At 34.1% G+C, this 23096-nt stretch overlaps 1 long non-coding RNA gene across 1 annotated transcript; it reads right to left on the minus strand.

Annotated features, from left to right (window-relative positions):
- Window positions 1-2107: 2107 nt before the first annotated feature.
- On the minus strand, window positions 2108-5200 carry LOC136067473 (uncharacterized). Its single transcript, XR_010628948.1, has 2 exons — window positions 5027-5200; window positions 2108-2395 (listed from the first exon to the last, which is right to left on the minus strand). It is a non-coding gene; the product is annotated as an uncharacterized LOC136067473 (long non-coding RNA).
- Between the last annotated feature and the right edge of the window lie 17896 nt (window positions 5201-23096).

Here is a 23096-nt window from a genome sequence, read left to right on the forward strand (position 1 = left end):
TTTTTAAATCTATTGACCCGCACCAACTCAACCTATCGTAAAAAAATCTTTTGACAATCTAACTCAACCCACCAACCCCTAAAAACTGGGTTGGATTAGACCGATTTTGGCGGATTGACAGGTTGACTACACACCCATAATGGCATGTGTGTGAATCAAAATTTTCATATGTATTGTTTGTATATTAAAAAAGAATATTTTAGTATTAATTAATTCTGACTTACCATTTCATAATTACTTCTAATGGCATAAAATAATTCATCATAAAGTTGTATATCATATCAAAGGAAATAAATTTCAGAATGAGTCATTAGTTTAGCTTAATATACCAAATTTCATATTCAATTTCTCCAATTTCTCTTGACAATGATATCAAATAAAATAATCATATTCAAATTCCATATTCTAAGAAGAAAATTAAAAAAAAAAAAAAAAAAATGAGCCAAGAAAAAAGCCTAACGTTTTGTTCACATACATGCCAAAATTTAATGGAACATATTGAAGTAAACCAGAATTTAGGATGAGATGAAGCAAATGGGTGATTTATACCAATTAATTGATTTGTTAGAACGAAATTAATAATATTGATGTGAATTAGACTATTAGGGCTTGATTACACTACTGAATGCCCCACCCATTTGAGTTGATTGTGACATAAAATTTTTTATTATCCTTTTCACAACTTGCTAAAGTTGTAAATTGAAATTTTAGTATCATGTTTACCACGCCCTTCATTGAAAATATTTTATTTTGGTGTGTAGTTAGGTGTCCCTAACATTATTCAATCAGGTTAATTGGTGTGAAAAATTTATGTGTCACTGATAATTCTTATTGTTTTGTGGGCTGGATTAAAAAGAAAAAAAAAAGGTAGTCTTTTTTGCTCATGCGGGCTAGAAGAATATTATGCAGACTGTAAAACTTGCCCCCACGCGCAAGTTCTATTTTCGGCTGAGGCTTGCAAGGCAGTCATTGGATTAAACTTTTAAAGGCTTGTGACCTATTGTCGGCTTTATAGTTTAAGCTTAAATTAAATTTGGGCTAGGGCTTGGCCTACAAGGGAAGGTAATTCAAGAATTGTGAAAACTGGGCCTAGGAGGTGCATATTTGCCTTGTTCATAGTTTTTTTTTTAAATCTTTAGCCCAAAATGATAGATTGTATTTATAATTAATCAGAGTTTACTATGGGAAGGAGAAAAGCAGGTACCTCCTGAAGCCAAACCGAGCATTTCTTTGTCTCCTGAGCAAGCTAATTCTTGAGTCACCTTATCACGATATGCAGGAATGGAAGTATAAGAAATGCATCTGTTGGAATATTCAAAATGATATCTCCAGAGGGCAGTATCTTAGATGAATTTGATTTGTTAGTATTAAATATCGTCAACCATATATTCTTGAGAGAGAGAGAGAGAGAGAGAGAGTCATTGACATGGTCTGTGTATTTTAATGGAACTTGCAGCTAGTTTGTATTGTGGTTATTATCTTTCACATTTTCTGCAAAAAGCATTAAAATCAACACAAAAAAGTTCTCTTTGCCTTGACCTAAAAACAAAAACAAAAAAACAGAGAGGAAGAAGTTGTTTCACCTCACTTGAAAAATTTAACCAAGGTAAAAATGCACCGATTTAGTTTAGTTCACATAAGCCCTAATTTACTTCTCCTTCTAGGCCCAATCTATGCCTAAATCGGCTTAATGAGATCACAAAATCCAACAACCATCTTAACAATCTTATATACATGTTTTCGGCTCCACCCTCAAAATATTCTTTTGGGCCCACCTTACAAAAAAGACAATCTTTTGCAACATCAATAATAATAATAATAATAATAATAATAATTATCCCCATTCCATGAAAAAAAAAATATGCTATACAAAAAGGAAATCAGTTTGGACTAAAATTCCTCTAACTCACAATGTGGTGATTGATAAAAGTAAAACTATTGATGTATACATTTAATCACATTACCGATTTAATAAGTCTAACAACTTATTTAAATAATACAAGTAAATGTTTTATCGATTGCCATATAATGTAACTAAAAGTAGATATATCAATCTCATTATCATGACTCAATCCCAAATGAAAGATTTAGATAAGACACTAAGCTCTGAAATTGGAATAGAGCATAACTAACTATCCAAATATAATAAGCCAAACCATCAACACCACATTTAAATATCAAATCCCTCAACAATTCATCAAACTAAAATATGAGCAAATAAAGTTTCCAAATAAATCCTCAAATAGTCTTGCAATTACCAAATTTACAACCCTAAAAAAACACAACAAAGCAAATTTTTATTACATAGTTCTCAACTACATAGTCTTCAGTTCATAGCTCCAACGATCACTAACTTGATGCATTAAGAAAGTCCACCGCACTAATCTGAAAATGGCTGAAAAAAAGGGGGTGTGGTGAGTTAATAGTTGAATAAGAAACTACATCATATGATAGTGTCAAGTGAAAATGCGCATTATAATAGACGATGTATTAAATTTTACAAAACGTTTATCAATAGTATGAAAGTAATTCAGTAGAAACAATAAAACCTATTTTGGAAGTGCACATTTAACAATACAATGAAAAATATATAACTTGTTAAATAAACAAATTCTCTCTTAAAAGATTTGCCCAGTTTCAATAAGCTATAGTTCAGTTACAAGAACATCACTTTATCAATGGATAAACTACTTATAATAACATATAATAATACATTTAACAGTATAGTTTTTTTTCACATTCAATTTCTCAATAACAATAAACAATAATCAGTATATAAAATATTAGTCAAAATAAAACAACCTTAACAATTAGCAAGTGAATCCCATGGAAAACAATAACCTCAAAAAGGTAAAATATAACAATGGCTCTGAAGAGAAAATATTATAAATGGTTTCAAAGAGTAAACAATAGTAATGCACCACACCACAATAAACAACATTTCATCCAAAGAACAAATCTTAGCCTTGTGTTACCAAAGATTAGAGATAGTCTAGCTGATTATTTGAAAACATTTTCTTTTTCATTAAGATTATCACAAAGTATGTGTATATATATATATATATATATATGATAAAATAGATAGTTATGTATCCTATGAAAAAAAGAAAAGGCAAAAAATAGCTATGTATAGAAAGAACTTTTACATAAAAAGGTTAACTATTTAGCAAAGATTCTTACAAAATAGGGTAAAATACTATTAACCATCTTAAGGTTTGGGTTAATGCCAACTAGGTTCACTTTTTAAAAATTGACCAACTTAATCCTTAATCACCACAAGAGAAGAGAAATATGAGTAACGGTTTAGGGTCCAAGTTGGGCTTAGGAATCAAATTAGTTAGTTTTGAACCTAACTGGTATTAGTCCAAATCTCAAAGGATGTTAACTATATTTTACCCTATAATATAATATCTTGAGAAGAATCATTATTTAAAGTCTACTTACTTCAAACAGACAAACAATTTTTGTGTCACCCAAATAGTATCAAGTAGAACCTAATACGGGATTAAATGACTCAAGGAAAATAAACATACCAATATCTATTTATATCTAAGCGAATAGGAGGTATTAAGAACAAGATAAGAATTTAACTATTGATAAGTACTTGGTTTAATGCTTAAAATTTTGTGCTTAACTTTTTAAACCCATTTAAGGTATTCTTCAAAAGTATAACTTGACAGTACCTAAATTTCATATTATGTCTATCAAAACTCAACCATCTCCATCACCTTGTTGTCCCAAATGGAGTATGATCCAGTTTGCCCTAAACTAGAGGTTAACTAATATTCATTATTCCTAAGCGATTTTCATCATTCATGACCTACATAAATTTACAGCCTAAACCATCAAATTGGTAATGAAACACATAATGGGTCTCAAAACAAAGTTCTTGCATATTTGGATTAATTTATCCAAAATCTTTTTAATGACTATTCCCGAACTTGAAATTTTTTAAGCCCAAAACCAAACACTAAGGGACCCAATAAATTTGGCCTAACATAATTAATTTTTACCACTTTGGCTTTAAAATTAAAATAACTAGAAATTTCCAAAAATTATGATTTTTTCCAGGTTATGAATTAACTCAATTCATCCCAAATTTCATGCCAATCTCAAATCATGCTAAAATCAAGTCAGTATATCCAAATCTGAAATGAAGACAAATGTGCATATCTCAAATTATATAACTCTTTGAGATGAATGAGTATAAATTTTATTTTTACATAACAAGACAACCACAATACAAACCACACAATACACACACACTAGTGGCCTGTTTGGATCCCATATATTTAGATTTGGATTTTGATTTAGATTTGAGGGGACTTAAATCCAAATCATTTGCTTGGAAAGTTTAAAAAAAGGTTAAGGATTTAAATTTGATAAATTCACCAAGAATTTTCAATATTTAAAATGCTTGGATTTGAAATAACTTTTAATTTCAAATCCAGATCCAAATTCAAATCTAAGTTCCCAAACGCAACCTAGATGAAACCATCAGGAAGCACACAGCCCCAGTTTCCCGCTAATTTTACTTATTGGCCCCCGGGATTAAAAAAAAACTGGTTTTAGTTTCTCGTTTGCAGACTTACTCTTCTTTTTAAATCCATATGGGCCTCCCTCAAATTTTAAAATTAGTTTTAAAAAACCCTTTTAAGAAAATGAGAATGATACAAGGAACCCAAAGAAAAATAAAATCCAGCCCATTCATTGCCCATAGCACGTCCAAATTTACACAAACAACAAAAATAATTTCAACAAATCCCAAATCAACAATATTATCCACCAAAAATAAAAATTCTTTGTAAATCAAGTCTCTAAGAAATTCAAATATCCGTCGTTTACTTAAAAAACCCAAATCTATTTAGGAAAAAAAAAAAAAAAAAAAACCCCTACGCCACCGCCGTCGTCTCTAACCTGCAATTGATAAGAAATTCAAATATCCGTCGTTTACTTAAAAAACCCAAATCTATTTAGGAAAAAAAAAAAAAAAAAAAACCCCTACGCCACCGCCGTCGTCTCTAACCTGCAATTGTCTGCTTGCCTCCACAACTAGCCGGTTTGCCACTCTCGTTCACCACCTGAGCCGAATCCTGACTCAACTTTAAGCTTCTAAAGTTCCAACCTTACTGTGCGGGGTATCTTTTTATTTGTTTGTTGGGTATTTATGCGGTCAGTCTATGCTTTTTGACTTTTGAATCTCGACGTCTTTCTATTTGTTTTGCTGTGGTTTACAGCTTGCATATATTATTATAATACTAGTATGTGACCCTGTGCTACCGTACAGGACTGGTTAATTGTAATGATGCTATTGGCCAATTTTTTTGTTATCACACGGATGATAGAATTAAATCAAATAATGAAAAATATATATTGCATTTTATTATTTAAGTAATGCTATTGGTCTTTTTTTTTTTTTTTTGTTTATCATACATAGGATAGCATTAGATAAAACAATGAATAAAAAAAAGAGAATACAACATTTTATTATTTAAGTGATGCTACAGTGAAGAAAAAAAGAGAATATTGCATTTTATTATTTAAAATATATAAAGGGACATTAAAAAATAAAAACTTATCATTGAGCTTGGAATCTTCTTGGAGATAACAATGAAGCGCTAATGTATGAGAGTGTGAAGTAAGGAAGAGTGAGATTGAACATTGTGTTTAAACCCGGCCTTACTCTGAGAAGTCCGTAAGGAGGAGGAGAGGGTAGTGTGTGGATCTAGTTGGTAGAGGTTGAGAGAGGAGGAGACATGGGATGGCGATATGGAATTAGGAGGAGATGATGTTTTACTTTTATAGTCTTTTTAGTTGGACTCCTTGGTTCTGGTTGTGGAATTAGAAGAGCTCTAAACTCTATTAAGATCACCCATAAAAGTGTGCAGGTGAGATGTTCTTACTTAGGCCAATGAGTATTATCATTGTGGTTTTCTTGGCTTCCGTATTAAATGTTAATGCATCATTTATTTGGGCACAAAAATTAGAAAATTTAGATAAGATACATGACACAAAATTAGAGTCCAATCTATAATCTCCATAAAAGTGTGCAGGTAAGATGTTTTTGCTTAGGTTAATGAGCATTATTATTGTGGTTTTCTTGGTTTCCGTGTTAAATGTTAATGTATCATTTATTTGCACAAAAATTAAAAAATTTAGATAAAATACATGACACAAAATTTGAGTCAAATTTATAATCTAATTAGATTTTTTTTTTTAGTTTTGGTTAGGACAAGTGGCACAAAATTGAGAATCCAATTGAAATCTAATTGAATTTTTTCTCTGCTTCACCTATTATTATATATATAGATTATATATTTAGCGTTGATAATAATACTATCTACAGTTTGGAGTCTTTTGACCGCATGCATGTTTTGTGTTAATATCTGTGTTTGGTGGTTTACATTTTCCAAACTCCCTCTATCCCATTTTGTTCGTCATAATTGAAAAGTTAAATTTTTTAAGGAAATATTATTTATTATTTTATTTATTTTTAAAAAATATATAAGTTTCTAAAACTACTTTTAAATAAATTTATCAAAAAATTAAATTATTAATAAAATAGAGGTATAATAGGAACATTAGTAAATTAATGACTTTTATTTTTAGAAACAAAACAATATTTTAGAACATCTCAAAATAGAATAAAGGACAAACAAAGTGGGACAGAGATAGTATTTGTTATATTTATTTTAATTTATTTTTAGTTTTGATGGCAATTCTAATTTTTCAAAGTAAGTTATTATTATTGTTAAGCTCAAAAATAAAAGAAGTTGTCATTGTTGTTTATGATATGGAAGAAGGTAAGGTATAACGTTTTCTTTTTTAATTTTAAATACAAACGAAATTGTTATCATAGCTTTTAATTAAACTACTCCCTCCAAAAAAAAAAAAAAAAAAACTTTTGATTAAAATATTTCATTTCTTTCCCTAAAAAAAAAAAAAAACTATATCATTTCTTACATATGAAGCTCTCTAAAATTCTATGGACCGATATTATGATAATTACCAAATTATGACCTCAACATTTTTTTAGACATCAGATTTAGTTTTACATAAATCTTAACCCTCAAAATATTCTTTTGGGGTCCACCTAGCATAGTGAAAAACCAAAATCTTTTGGAAAAATAAATATTAATAATTTAGAAGAAAAAAAAACCCACAATCGGTAATAGATCTTTGGCAATTTAGATCAATTCAAATGGATTTGGTATCTACTAACATAATAATCCAATAATATATATTGGTGCACATACATTATAAAAGCATTACTTTTATTTTTCATAAAAAAAAAAAAAAAAAAAAAAGATACTACAGAAGTAAGCCACAAACTCAAGAAGATTACCAATTTTTACCACTAAAAACATTACAAAACAAGAAGTTTTTTTTTTTTTTTTTTTTTTTGGTTGAGAAATTTACAAAACAAGAAGTAGATCCACCAATCTCACACCTCAATTTTCTTTTCTTTTCTATTTTTTTGGATTGGGATGTATGAGATAAAATTTTAATCAACATAATGACCACAACACAAACCATAAAACACACACCCCAGAAGAAGCCTATTAAGGAAACACAGTGCATAAAAGAAAGGGCAGGCTGAGAAGATTAGGAACAAAGCCCAATCTTGGGCCCATAGTACTACATCTAGAAGGATAGTATAACGGCCCCAAGAAAAACTTGTCTCTGTGTCAAAAAAAACACCTCACTCACCATGCTTCCTTACTGAACTAAGCCTCAGAAGAAAAAAAAAAGCATGGAATTCTAAGTAATAGTAAGAAAGAGTAGTATGCATGATGAACGCCATTTCCTGCAGATGTAGAAGCTTCAATAGAGGCTACAATAGAGTTGTAAGATTCAATACCCATTTTGTTGTTGGCAGTGCAGTCACCGCCGGTGACGTTGCTGCTAACCACCTCTTCTGAAATATCTTATACACTCGCGGAGTTTAGGAATGAGTTCAAGAATGAGGATCAGGAGCTTCAGGATTTCCGTAACGTCTTTAACGCTCAAATGCAAGCTGTTGCAAAAAGAAATTGTATGAATATTACAGGAAAAGAATAAGAACTATCTCTATCACCACACTCACGCACACAAATAACTTTAGCCAGCAAGTGTTACCTGGCCATAGGAGGTGATAAAAAAGACGATTGCCGAGAATTGCCAAGGGTTGGAACTAAGAAGAATGTTGCGTATATTACGCAGCTGCCAACACTCAAAGGACGCATTCCTCGTCAAATGACACTCAGTTTATATCTTCCTCTTGGTCGGGGTGGGGTCTACTGTGAAAATGACACTTTTGCACAATACAAAAGTAAAAACGAAAATGACACTTTTGCACAATACAAAAGTAAAATCGAAAATGACACTTTTGCACAATACAAAAGTAAAATCGAAAATGACAGTATTTTTACTTTTGTATTGTGCAAAAGTGTCATTTTCACAGTAGACCCCACCCCGACCAAGAGAAAAATGACGACCTTCATTTTTCACAATAGACCCCACCCACTCTGACCAGAAGAAGGATATAAACTGACAAGGTTTTGAATAAGAAGCTAAGCTGCCAACATCGAAAGGCCTGATTGAGAAAATCATGAACAAAGCCCATTACTGGCCCATATTTATACAATGGATAGTACGATGGGTCCAAGAATGGGCTTGGGCCCAAGACTTTAATCATAGACAACCTTGCCCTCACATCTGTGAAATACTTCAGACTCATAATATTGATGATGTCTCGGTCTTAGCCTCAGCTGGCTGATACTTACCAACAAACTGTGTAAGACTCCACATCATTTGGAGATTCAAGGGGAAGATTGTGCTAGCTGCTTGTTCTGTGTATTATGTCCCTATGTTACGTTTGCTGTTTGTGGTATTTTGTGTCCCAGAGTGTGACAGTCTTATTATAAGGGTGGAGAGGGAGAATAGCATGACTTGAATATATCTCAAGTCTCCAATATATATATATATATATGTGTGTGTGTGCGCGCGCGCGCATGTGAGTGCACACGCTTGTGTCTTAATTAGTTTTAAAAAAAATGATGTCCTTACTAAAATTTCACTGCAAAATGTCTTTGTGTGTGGAGTAACTTGTCATTTTTAAAAGAAATTATTGTGTATTTCGAAAGCATACTTCCTCCCTCTTATAGAGAGATAGGTCCTACCATAATTACATAATTATATATTTAATTGAATAAATTATCGTTAAAAAATTCTTATTATTTAAAAGAAAGAAAAAGAATACACTTGTAACCGGTAGACGTTAATTGCATGCGTTCTCAATGTTTAAATCTAACTATATTATTGTTATTATTGATATTATTTATTTATTTATTTTGTAGGATCTCATTTTATATTGTCTAAATGGCATGTATGTGTATCAAAATTGTAATGATTATAGTTTGTATATTGAAACAGAATATTTTAGTATCAATTAATTTTGACTTGCCATTTCATAGTTATCTCTAATAACACAAAATAATTCATCAAAAAGATGTATATCATATCAATGTATCTATGCAAAATCAAATCATAAACATATTTAATATTACCATATATAAAAAGGAAATTAATTTTAGAATGAATTAACAGTTTAGCCTAATACACCAAATTTCAAATATCAAATCAAGAAAAAATTTATGATGAATCAAATAAATAACTCAAATTGCTCCAATTTCTTATGTCAGTGATATCAAATAAAATATTCAAATTCAAATTCCATATTCTAAGAAGAAAATTAAAAAAAAGAGCCAAGAAAAAAGCTTAATCATTTGGTCACATGCAGCCGAAATTTATCGGAACAAATTAGAATAAACTAGAATTTAGGCCAAGATGAAACATATGGGTGATTCGTACCAATACATTAATAAACCATAAAAGAATTTTTTGGTTAGAACAGAATTGATAACATTGATGTGTATTAGACTATTATTGTTTGATTACACTACCAAATGCTTGATCCATTTGAGTTGATTGTGATATATTTTTCATTATCCTTTTATAACTTACTAAAGTTGTAAATTGAAATTTGAGTAACATCATGTTTAACATGCCCTTGAAAATATTTTATTATACATAAATCACAACAAAATATGTTATGAATTTGGGTGTGTGAATATGTCCCTAACATTATTCAATCATGTTAATCTGTGAGAAAATGTTTTTGTGTCACTGATAGATCTTATTGTTTTGTGGACTGGGTTAAAAAAAAAAAGTAGTCATTTTCAATTTTTTGTTTATGTGGGCCATAGAATATTCTGTTGATTGTAACTTGCCCTCACGTGTGAGTTCTATTTCGGTTGAGAATTGCAAGGAAGTCATTGAATTAAAGGCTCGTGAGCTATCGTTGGCTTTATAGTTAAGCTTAAATTAAATTTGGGCTAGGATTGGACCCATAAGGGAAGGTAATTCAGTAATTGTGGAAAATGGGCCTAGAAGGTGCATCTTTGCCTTGTTTCAAAGTTTTATTTTTATTTTTTAACTAGCCCAAAACGATAGATTGTATTTGTAATGAATCAAAGTTTACTATGGGAAGGAGAAAAGAAGGTACGTCCTCGAGCCAAACTGAGGGTTAATTTCTTGTCTTCTTAGCATATCGAGCTAATTCTTGAGTGACCTTATTACAATATCTAGGAATGGAAGTATAATAAGAAATGCATCTATTGGAATATTCTAAATGATATCTCCAGAGGGCAGTTATCTTTAGACGAATTTGATTTGTAGATATTGAATAAGATGACTATAAAACTAGTGAACGTTTCATATTAAGAGTTTGAATTTGATAAGGATGAGGTGTAAAACCCATATTTTACACCATCTAATAAGAGATTGCCACATCAGTATTTTACTTAAAATTTAATACATCCTACCACACCTAATAACATCTCAATAAACTCCTAATTTGGTTGGATTTATTTATGAGTATTAGAATTTATTGGGTGTGATTGTGCTTATTCTTGAATATGTAATAAAAAAATGTAATATGTTGAGATTGAAAGGGTAAAATATGAGTTTTACACCACATCCTTACAAATTTTAATCTCTCATATTAATTTATTATATATCCATCTATTTTACAAAAGAATAAAAATAACTGGATTAAATTAGTACAAATTGCACTTTATGAATACATTAGAAAAATATGGAAGAAATTGTAAATTTGTCTTCCTTTCATTAGGGAAGTAGGGGGAAATTGTGAGCCCAGGAAGAAAATACTCTAACCCTTTTTCTTTCGAATATGAGTTTTTTTTGTTTGTTTGTTTAGACCCCTGAACACTCAGATTGTTTAACCTAATTAATTAACCAAGTTAAGACTTAGGTTTATTATTCAGATTTAGGTTAAACACATGCAATTATATTACCTAGTGCGGAAAAGTAAATAAGACAGCAATATGATTACTTAGGAAAGCCAATGAAACCAACAGTTTCAAGGTAAAAAACCTGAAGATGATTTAACCTAACCTATCCTCAAGGCAAACAAATTCACTAATAGAAAATTGAAGTTTTTACAATCATATTTAACCCTAAATCTATTGCTATCTCCAATAGTAATTTGGAGATGATTTCAAGTTAAAAAACTTGGAGATGATTTAACTTAGGAAAGCCAATGAAACCAACAATTTCAAGGTAAAAAACCTGGAGATTATTTAACCTAACCTATCCTCAAGGCAAACAAATTCACTAATAGAGAATTGAAGTTTTTACAATCATATTTAACCTTAAATCTATTACTAGCTCCAATAGTAACTTACTGACACGACCACGTGCAAGTTTCGAATCCACAATCTCTTTCTCTCTTAGATTTATAGCACATAAGCATCCACGCTTGTGACTTTAAGATCTCACTCAAAGGTTTAGCAACACAAACTATCCAGTTTGTGACTCCAAGACCACCCTTGAAGGTTTAAATCATCAACTATTGTCGATCTTGTTGCAATAACTTCAAATCTACCAGTTCTAAAGATATGTGAATGATTTCTAGTAGTGACTTAGAATGAGGAAGGCACAATACCTTTTAGATCTCACAAGAGCACCTCCAAAGTCTCTATAAAACATTTCTTAGGGTTTCCTTTAAATACTATGTGAAATAGATCTGAAACCCTAATCACTTAATGGGCTTAACGGGTTGATAGGCTTAATTAAAATTTTGCAGACTTGTGCTTTGATCAATCAAAGCTTAGTCTCGATCAATTGAACTTGGCATGTTTCTAAATTCTTCTTTTTGTAGCTTTCTTTTTCTTGCATTCTGACTTGTAGCACCTTGAGCATTGTCTAATAAATCTTATAGACTCTAAGATCTATATCGAGACAAGAACAGCCCTATTACAATAATATGCCCAATTACATCACAAATCCCAATCTAAGACTTCAAACCTAGAAGTTACAAGAAGAGGCAGAAGATCTTGATTAGAATGTACCTGTCTTTCCTGAAACACTCAAAAGAGCATAAAGATAGATAACCAATACAAATAAGATGTATGCAATAATAGCAAATAACAAACATGCAAACCAACTCTTCCCCTAAGTTAGATACATTAAAAAAAAAGTTTAAAAAAAAAAAAAACTTTTATTTTCTCCCCCTTTCAAAAACAATTTCACAAGTCTCCAATATATATATATATATATGTGTGTGTGTGTGTGTGTGTGTGTGTGTGTTTTAATTAGTTTAAAAAATGATGCCCTTACTAAAACTTCACTGCACAATGTCTGTGTGTGAAGTAACTTGTCATTTTTAAAAGAAATTATTGTATATTCCGGAAGTATACTTCCTCCTTCTTATAGAGAGATAGATCCCACCATACACTTACATAATTTTATATTTAACCGAATAAAATATTGTTAAAAAATTCTTATTATTTAAAAGAAAGAAAAATAATATACTTGTAACCGGTAGACGTTAATTGCATGCGTCCTCAAGGTTTAAATCTAACTATATTATTATTATTATATGTAAGGACTAGAATTGGACCCTCAACCCACCAACACTGGATGACGGCCCAACAGGCCCAAAACAATATATTTGTAAAAGAGTGGATGGTATAGGTATAAGACTTAGCAAATCAAGCATGGGCTTCAGTAGGTTGGGCTTGTGCCAGGAAGATAAGGAAACACAATTTAAGAAGAATAAAGCTCCTCGGTCAAGTCTGAGGATGAAATGTTCTTATATTCCCTAAAGTTTTATCTAAGTACAAGATGTTCTTTCTTTTCTTCAGAGATTACATGCTCAGTTTTCATGGAGTCCCTTCCCTTATATGGTCTTACTCTTTTTGATTCTAGCCTTCCACTTGTTGATTGTATAAATGATCTCCTGGATGCTTGTCCCATCAAATCCCTCCTGAAAACTTTGTATGTAACTGTAAAGCTAAACATCACTGTTCAGGCATCTTTTCCAAATAAATGCATCCAGTTGGTTAGGTGCAGAATATTTAATGTGGTGGTAACAGCCTTCTTCATAGATATTTCTCAGTTTATTGTTGACTCCTTTCTTTGAAACTTATCCTCAGACGTATGATTGCCTCTCGCATAGTGTTCTCCAGGTGGCTGGGTTCCAATCTTCCATAACACTTTTCTGAGGAAGCTAGGATTCTCAGGAGATACTTCCAGTCTGTTATTATCTTTCCACGTCCTCGGCTCAATGATCTCGATGTCTATTATGCCATTCAACCATCCTCAGGCTCCTATTGTCCTCGAGCTCAGCCCACGGCCCAACTCCTGCTCGGTTCATTTATCCTCACATTATTGATATTGTTTATTTACTTATTTTGTCGGATCTCATTTTATATTGTCTAAATGGCATGTATGTGTATCAAAATTGTCATGATTATACTTTGTAAATTAAAACAAAATATTTTAGTATCAATTAATTTTGACTTGCCATTTCATAGTTATCTCTAATAACACAAAATAATTCATCAAAAAGTTGTATATCATATCAAATTATCTATGCAAAATCAAATCATAAACATTTTTAATATTACCATATCTAAAAAGCAAATTAATTTTAGAATGAATTAATAGTTTAGCCTAATACACGAAATTTCAAATATCAAACCAAGAAAAAAATTTATGATGAATCAAATAAATAACTCAAATTGCTCCAATTTCTCTTAACAGTGATATCAAATAAAATATTCAAATTCAAATTCCATATTCTAAGAAGAAAATTAAAAAAAGAGCCAAGAAAAAAGCTTAATGATTTGGTCACATACAACTGAAATTTAACAGAACAAATTAGAATAAACTAGAATTTAGGCTGAGATGAAATATATGGGTGATTCGTACCGATATATTAATAAACCATAAAAGAATTTTTTGGTTAGAATAGAATTGATAACATTGATGTGTATTAGACTATTAGTGTTTGATTACACTACTAAATGCTTGATCCATTTGAGTTGATTGTGTTTTATTTTTCATTATCCTTTTCACAACTTACTAAAGTTGTAAATTGAACTTTGAGTAACATCATGTTTACCCATTGAAAATATTTTATTATACATAAATCACAACAAAATATGTTGTGGATTTGGGTGTGTGAATATGTCCCTAACATTATTCAATCATGTTAATCAGTGAGAAAATGTTTTTGTGTCACTGATAAAATCTTATTGTTTTGTAGACTGGGTTAAAAAAAAAAAGTAGTCATTTTCAATTTTTTGTTTATGTGGACCAATAGAATATTCTGTCAACTATAACTTGCCCTTACGGGCAAGTTCTATTTTTGGCTGATAATTGCAAGGAAGTCATTGAATTAAAGGCTTGTAACCTGTAAAGTTATTATTTACAACTATATGTTTTTGTTGGCTTATATTCCGTGCCAAATTTGATTGTAATTATATTCAATCTGTTGTACTCTGTATTTGTTGTGGGATTTCTCTGTAAGAGTTGTGTGTTAGAGAGAGAGTGTGTGTGAAGACTGAAGCATTTGAAGACTGAAGATTTCTCGTGGGTATCTCGCGACCTAGCTACCCGCGAAGTGATACATGTGCCCTGCACATGCTGGAATGCGAAGAGTCAGGCCAGATGAAGACAGCTATGTCTCACGAGTATCTCGCGGGTAAGGCCTTCCCGCGAGACACCCGCGAGGCATTCTGTTCTACCAACCTGTCCAGTTTGATTCACACTTTCTGTACTCACACTATTTATACCCACATTACCCACAATTGAAAGGAGAGCCTCTGAGAGAAAATCCTAGCAAAACACCTTGAGAGTTAGAGATTGTTATACCCACAATCCTCTACACATTTGTTTTGGGTATTTCTTCATCTCCTACCTCTCCATTTCCATACCATTGAGAGGTTGATAGCCCAAACACTTACCATACCCTTTCAGAGTGTGAAGTGATGTTTTGGTGCTACTGGGAAGCATTGGAAGAAGCCGATGATGGCAGATGCAACATGGAGCTTGTTGCGGGATCCGGAAAACTAAGACAAGACACGGTTCTAAGAAGCCTTGTTGGAGTAGGAGCTTGGAGGACTCAGGTACATTGGGTAGATTAGGCTTGATGGGTCACTTGCTAACTCATGTATCCCAACTGATTGTCTAATGGATCGATTTTCGCTTGGAGGGCGGTGGAGAGGTTTTTCGCCGAATTCTTCAGTTTCCTCTTCGATAACACGTCTCGATGTTATCTGTATTTGCATCTCTCTTCCCTACTCTTGTTCATTTAATTTTTACTGTTGTGTTGCTTTAATTATGGATTAGAGTAGTTGTCTTGCTTATACGCTTGTGTTTACACTATTCCGCACTTAGTATTAAGTTAGTGTAAAATCAACCAAGCCGTAACTTTAATTTAGGGGTCTAAACTGCTAGTGTGTTTTCGACACATTTTTGAGCTTTCAATTGGTATCAGAGTAGGTACACTCGCTGTGGTTTAAATACCTGAGTGTGATCCTTGACTCTTTTTGAGATGGATATGTCTCAATTCCTAAATGTTCCACCATTTTTTGATGGTAACAATTATGCTTTCTGGAAAGTCAGAATGAAGGCATTTCTATGCTCTATTAAGGATATCGTTTGGGATGTGGTTGAAGTAGGTTGGACTAGGCCGGAGGCTACAAAATCCACTTGGGATAAGGCAGCTCTTGCGGCGGCTAATGCTAATAGTAAAGCTTTAAATGTTATTTTCTATGATGTGTCTCTAGATAAATTCCACGGGATATCTCACATGATAGTTGCCAAGGAAGCTTGAGAGATTTTGGAAACTATATATAAAGGTACAAAGAAGGTTAAGGGCACAAAACTCCAGATACTTACCACCAAATTTGAAGAGCTCAAGATGGGTGATAATGAATCTTTTGATTCGTTCTATGGGAAGCTCAACAAAATTGTTATTGCTAAGCTCAATCTTTGTGAGAAGATTGAAGATACTAAGGTGGTGAGAAAAATCTTAAGGTCCTTACTGGAAAGCTTTCTAGCAAAAGTCACAGCCATAAAGGAAAGCAAAGATTTGGATGAAATTAAGATCCAAGAGCTCATTGGGTCTCTTCAAACGTATGAGCTTGGACTGCCTTCCTATAAGACGAGTAAATCGCTTGCTCTCAAAACCGTCACCGAAAGAATGGATGATTCCTCCGAAGATGATGGAATGGAGAAGGAAGTAGCATTTCTTGCGAAGAACTTCTACAAATTTCTGAAGATGAAGAACAGTGGGAAACCATTCAACAGAGGGAAGTTTTCATCTTCAAAAAGTGATAGGAAAGAGTTTAAGAGGAAAGAGGGGAAGGATTCTCAATCTCCTTTAGACATTATGTGTTATGAATACAAAGGCCATGGACATCTTAAGGAGTGTCCAAATTATTTAAGAGGAAAGGGTAAGGTGTATGCCACAACGCTGAGTGATTCGGATTCTTCAAATTCTGATTCTGAAGAGAGCTATGACGGAGAAGGAAACTACTCCGCATTTATAACCATTGCTCATGTGAATTCCTTAGATGATTTGGGTGCACTTATGAAGGAGCTTGGTGAGCACTCTTGATGAGAATCAACAAGCATTCAAGGATCCATTGCATGTTCCAGTTGGGCCTATTACTAAAGCAAGATCCAAGAAGATCAAAGAAGCACTTATTGGGCTAATTCAAGAGATTTGGGCTGATTCTAACGTAAGACATTCTAAGCTTGGCCCAAAGAAAGATGAAGGCGTAATAAATTTAATTCAAGCTATTGAGGGCTGATCTGGTTTAATTGGGCTTAATTTATGATGTGGATTAATGGCTGATTGATTTTCCAGCTCCATATCAGTTAATAGATATTTTTCCTAGTCTGAAGCATCTATTTTTGGACTAAATCTACCTTAATTTTAGGCTTTTATTATTTAGAACGTTTTTAGCTATTTTTCCTATTTGAGATATGCTAATTTCAGACCAAATCAACTTTTATTTAGGGTTTTATTATTTAGTACGTTTTTTATATTTTTGTATTTTCAGTCATGCCTTATAAATAGCATGCACTCATTGTAATAAGGGATTTATTGAATAAAAATCAGAAAAGGTGAGGTTTTGCTCTTCCTTGGGTTCTTCAAGAACTGTGAACTTATCAGGGATTCTTCCTTGTGGCGTTCAAACTTTATACCTTTGGTTCATGATTCTATTATAATCATTGGGTCAAGGTCTGTTATTTATACCTTTGGTTCGCGTTTCACTTATAAACGTTGGGTCAGGACTACTACAACTTTAGGCATTCACATAAAAAAAAAAAAAAAAAAAAAAGGCCAGCAAAGCAGTGAAAATTGAACAAGCCAAAAATATAGTAGTGAAGCTATAGAGCTTTTCCAATTCATTCTTTTTATATATAGACACTAAATTTGACTAAACCAAAAAACAAAAAAGTTTATGAATACAAAAAAAATATTACAACATTTCCACAATACCTCTATTTTCAATCGTGGTGGATCTTAGTCTAATATTTTATTATCTTATTTTCACCTATCAGGAACTTACACCCATGGTTTTAAAAACTAGATCGAGGCAAAACTGGATTTGCCTCCAGTTCTTAGTTTTTACAAGTTTTGGCTAGTTTTGGGCATTTTACTGGACCGAACTAGTACCCAATTCTTAGTTGAACCGATTGGACCGGTCGGCCCGGTCTCATTTTTAAAGCCTTGCTTACATATCAATAGTTGTGAAAATATTGTGATAACAACAAAATGTAACAACAATTTTACAATACAATACCTTTATTTTAGTTGTGCTAGATCTCGTATGATATTATTTTATTTTGACTCATAAGAAATTGACACATGCGTCATGACATTTTCACGATATCTCTATGTATACATTGTACTTACAATGTAAATTTATATTATAAACATATAAAAATTGGCAAATTTTATACTCATTTGCAAAATTTGTACAATATTTACCATTTTTTTTTGTTGCAAATGTGTATAATATTTGTCATTTTTTCTGTGTGTACAATGTAAACATACATTGCATGTACAAATTAAACATATAAATTTACTTTGTACATAACAAAACTCTCATTCTCAGAAAATTTCTATTTTTATTTTATTTTATTTTGAGCTTGGGTTTGGAAGAAGAGAAAAAAGAACAGTGGGAATAAGAATACTGGGCTTGGGTAGAGGAATAAGAGTACTGGACAAGCCTCATCTCTGTTCTCATAGAGAGAGAGAGAGAGAGGACAGGCTGGTGTTGCTCTCTTCTTGCTGAGCTGTATGTAGTGTGTACTATATCAACCAAAAAATATCACTCACTCCCCTCTCACCCTGGCCTGTACATGTACATCTGCTCTCTCTCTCAGGACCAGAATGCCGTTTCAAATTTTTTAGATTTTGCCTGTCCCTGCGTCCTGTGGGATGAACAAATGGAACCTTCAACTAATTTAAAGCCGTTTTATATATTATGCAATGCTCTTCTAAACTTCAACACCAGCCCCACAAAAAAGTTAATTATAAAAATATTATGACCTTTTTAAATATCTCCAGAAATTATTAATAATAATCATAATAATATTTTTTACACAAGTAAAGTATCAAGGATTTACATCATTCCACTTTTAACCTACATCCAAATGAAAAGATAAAAATTCACTAGTAAATTTAAAAATTACAAAATCAGTGTAGAGTTACTATCACAAAATGACAGAAACTCCTTGTGCGTGGTTATGTACTTTACAATAGTACACCAACCTCTCTCTCATTGTTATGTCTTTTGTTATTCATATTGAATAAAATTTAAAATTTGGTAATAGAGATTTTCAGGGTGATACCTTCTCTGAAACTCCCCAACACGTTGAAGTCTCCCCTCTTAGAAATCGGAAACCTTTGTGTTAACATGTATAGTGTTGTGGGCTTTAGGCCTAGTTAGGTTACTTGTATAGCACACATATTTACTTGTACTGCACACATATGCCTCATATATAAAGGCATCTATGTACATTCTTTCATCAAGAAATACAATACAATCATTCAGTATTTCTAACATGGTATCAGAGCCACTGCTCTGACCTTTTTTTTTTTAGCAGTCTTGTCTCTCTTGGTGTTACTCCACCCTTATCGCTTCCGCCGTCACAACAGCCACTGCAACCACTCACCGTTGAACCTACGACGTCTCTCAGCCGTTGTCCTCAGGTTCCGAAACTGCAGCCGCCGTCGTTGAGGAGTCCCGCACCACACAGACCACTGCAACCACCGTCTCCACCGTGTATCTAGCTCCGATTGTGTTTTTGCAGACATCACTGAGATCGTCCACCGCTGATCTACCTTTTAGTGAAAACCTGACCACCATCGGAAGCTCCACGCGCCCTCACGCGCCGCCCAAAGAATCTGCGCATCAGATCACGCGCTCCACGCGTCGTCACGCTCCGTCACGCGCCGTCTGTGTTCTTCACGCGCCGACACGCGCTGCCACGCGCCAGATATGAATCTGTTGACGTCAGCCCTAGGTGACGTCATTGCTTACGTCATCACAGTCAGCCGCTTACATCAGCAAACGTCAGCTGCTTACGTCACCTGCTGACGTCATCCCAGTGAGCTGACGTGCGTTGACCGTTGACTGTTGACTTTGACCGTTGACTTTTCAGAGTTAACTTTTTACAGTCCAGGTGCTCCTTACCCAGTTTTTCGCGTAGATTTCATTTTTGCAGTCCATTTTTGCAAATTTTGCTTCTAAATGAAGAATAAGGACAGGTCTTCTTCTTGTTGCAATAATCATAGCCGACATTCCAGCAAACGTTTTTGCAATTTTTGCAAACATTTTGGCCATAATATTGAAACTTGCTATCAGCGCAACAAATCAGTTGTTTTCACTTCTGCTGCTACAGTTGCTAACACTGAGAGTGTCCAACCCATGGCTCCTGTTTCTGCACAGTCTCAGTCTTCTGGATCCACTTTCTCCATTTCCAGAGATGACCTTATAAATATCATCGCCAATGTCATTCGTATGGTTGGTAATGCATCTTATTCCTCTTCTCTCTCAGCTTTATCTGGTATGTCTCCTTCCTCTTGGCTTATGGATTCCGCTTGTTGCAATCACATGACACCTCACTCATCCTTATTTTTTGACCTTAAACCTGCACCGCACCCTCTTAATATTCGCACAGCAAATGGTTCCACAATGTCTGGTAATAATATAGGTTCAGTTTCAACCTCCAACCTCTCGGTTCCTGGAGTCTTTAATGTTCCTGACCTTTCTTACAATTTATTTTCTATGGGACAATTAGCTGAGTTGGGTTATCGCATTACCTTTGATTATTCTGGATGCATTGTGCAGGATCCTAGGACGGGACAGGAGCTTGGGACCAGTCCCAGAGTTGGGCGAATGTTTCCCGTGGACAACCTTCGTCTTCCACTTGTCGCTCCTGTTTCTATTGCTGCAGCTGCTGCAGTTTCTTCCACTCCTTCCCTTGCACTTTGGCATGCTCGACTTGGTCACGCATCTTCCTCTCGGGTACAACAATTGGCTTCTAGAGGTTTGTTAGGTTCAGTGTCCACAGAAAATTTTGATTGTGTTTCATGTCAATTAGGAAAACAACCAGCTTTACCTTTCAATACTAGTGAATCCATATCCACTGATATCTTTGACCTTATTCATTCTGATGTTTGGGGGCCTTCCTCTGTCTCTAGTATTGGTGGGTCTAGATATTTTGTTGTCTTTGTTGATGATTACTCTCGCTATAGTTGGATTTTTAATATGAAACATCGTTCTGAATTATTGGAAGTATATTCTAATTTTGCAAAAATGGTTGAAACTCAGTTTTCCAGACGCATCAAAATTTTTCGATCTGATAATGCTCTTGAATACACTCAATATGCTTTCCAAGCTGTTTTGCATTCCTATGGCACTGTTCATCAACTGACTTGTCCAGGTACCTCTCAGCAAAATGGTAGAGCCGAACGAAAACTTCGTCATATTCTTGACACTGTTCGTGCTCTCCTTCTCTCTGCTAAAGTTCCTGCTCCTTTTTGGGGTGAAGCTGCTCTTCATGCTGTTCATACTATTAATCGCATTCCGAGTCCTGTTATCCAAAATCAAACTCCATATGAGCGCCTTTTTGGGTCACCTCCAGACTATCACCACCTTCGCTCCTTCGGATCTGCTTGTTTCGTTCTTCTTCAGCCACATGAGCATAACAAACTTGAGCCTCGGTCAAGGCTTTGTTGTTTTCTTGGCTATGGCGAAACTCAAAAGGGGTATAGGTGTTATGATCCTGTCTCTCATCGTCTTCGTGTCTCCCGTAATGTTGTCTTTTGGGAACATCGCCTCTTTGTCGAACTTTCTCATTTCAGTGTTTCCTTGTCTTCCTCTTCTGTCTTAGATCTTTTTCCAGATGAGACACATATTCCTTCTGTAGCTGCTCCTGATCCTCCTATAGTTGCTCCTGATTCTGTTACTGTAGACTTCTCTATCCAACCACCAGATATCACTGATCCCTTTCCTAGTTCACCCTTTAATGAACAGGTGGAAGATGAACAGGTTGAAGACGAGCTACCCAACCCCAATCCTGAGCTTGGGTCTCCTGCTCCTGCTCCGCCTGAAGATCTTGCACAAGACATTCCACCTCGTCACTCAACTCGGGTAAGATCTATTCCTGCACATTTACTTGACTATCATTGTTACACTGCTCTTGCTACACTACACGAGCCTCACACCTATCGTGAGGCTTCCACTGACCCTTTATGGCAGATTGCAATGAAAGAGGAACTTGATGCATTATCTAAAAACCATACTTGGGATTTGGTGACACTTCCTCCTGGGAAATCTGTGGTTGGTTGTAAGTGGATCTACAAGATTAAGACTCGCTCTGATGGGTCCATTGAGCGCTACAAAGCTCGTCTTGTTGCAAAAGGTTTTACACAAGAGTATGGGATTGATTATGAAGAAACTTTTGCTCCGGTTGCTCGTATCTCATCTGTCCGTGCCCTCTTAGCTGTTGCTGCTGCCAGTAAATGGGACCTTTTTCAAATGGATGTCAAAAATGCATTTCTTAATGGGGATTTAAGTGAAGAAGTGTATATGCAACCTCCTCCTGGTCTCTCTGTTGACTCAAATAAGGTTTGCCACCTTCGACGTGCACTTTATGGCCTTAAACAAGCTCCACGAGCTTGGTTTGCCAAATTCAGCTCTACCATCTCTCACTTGGGTTACATGGCCAGTCACTATGATTCTGCCTTATTTCTTCGTCGCACTGACAAAGGCACTATTTTACTCCTCTTATATGTGGATGATATGATCATAACTGGTGATGACCTCAGTGGCATTCAAGAACTCAAGGCTTTTCTCAGTCAGCAGTTTGAGATGAAAGATCTTGGATATCTCAGCTACTTCTTGGGTCTTGAAATCACTCATTCTACAGATGGACTTTATATTACTCAAGCCAAGTATGCCTCTGAACTCTTGTCTCGCGCTGGACTCACTGATAGCAAGACTGTGGACACTCCAGTTGAGCTTAATGCGCATCTGACTCCCTCAGGGGGGAAACCATTGTCTAATCCCTCTCTTTACAGACGCTTGGTTGGCAGCTTGGTTTATCTCACTGTCACTCGTCCAGACATTTCCTATGCTGTTCACCAAGTGAGCCAGTATTTGTCTGCTCCACGATCGACTCACTATGCTGCTATTCTACGCATTCTTCGATACTTAAAG

This window comes from Quercus suber, unplaced genomic scaffold (genome assembly GCF_002906115.3).
Source record: "Quercus suber isolate HL8 unplaced genomic scaffold, Cork oak 2.0 scaffold_74, whole genome shotgun sequence".
NCBI classification, from domain to species: domain Eukaryota; kingdom Viridiplantae; phylum Streptophyta; class Magnoliopsida; order Fagales; family Fagaceae; genus Quercus; species Quercus suber.